Below are 731 nucleotides of genomic sequence, written 5' to 3' on the forward strand. Positions count from 1 at the left end.
GAGACCACCATAATCTCAGAAACATTAGTCTTCTCAAGTACTTTCCTTCGTCTTTTTAACTCGCCAAGTGTAGAATGTCAATTCACCCACGTTCACTGAATATTTTCCTGGTATCAGCACTGAAAGTCACACATCCTGGAAAACTCCTTAGTTTGGGGCAAACAAGGATGGTTCGCCTTTCTAGGAAGTAAATATTTCACTAATAATAATGACTAAATTTTATTTAGCTTTTAATCCTGGCATTGGGTTGGTTACAGATGAGGCTAAATGCTCAATGAAATAACCACAAAGTAACTGACATCAGACACTGACTTGTTTAGAATGTGTTTCAAACAGCAAGAAATTATGCTTAAAAAGAATAGAGAAAAGACAAATGGTGTAGCATCGTGAGAGGAAATAGATAGAGGGTGGAGTAGAAGCTGATTATAGTCCATTGTGGGAAATGAATATATTCAGTGGTCGAAACAATTTAAATAGCTAACTGAGTCTGCTTGGTTTGAAATTCCAGAAACATATATGATAGGTTAGTTTGCTGAGGCTGCTGTAACAAAGTACCACAGGCTGGGTGGCTTAAAAGTACATAATTTATTGTCTCACAGTTCTGGAGGCTACAAGTCCAAAATTAAGGCATCAGCAGGGTTGGTTCCATTAAAGGGTTGTGAAGATCTTCTTCTTACATCACCCTCCCTCTATCTGTGTCTTTCTCTGTGTCCTTATTCCCCCCTTTTAAG

This window comes from Hipposideros armiger, unplaced genomic scaffold (assembly GCF_001890085.2).
Source record: "Hipposideros armiger isolate ML-2016 unplaced genomic scaffold, ASM189008v1 scaffold_1019, whole genome shotgun sequence".
In the NCBI taxonomy this organism is placed as follows: Eukaryota; Metazoa; Chordata; class Mammalia; order Chiroptera; family Hipposideridae; genus Hipposideros; species Hipposideros armiger.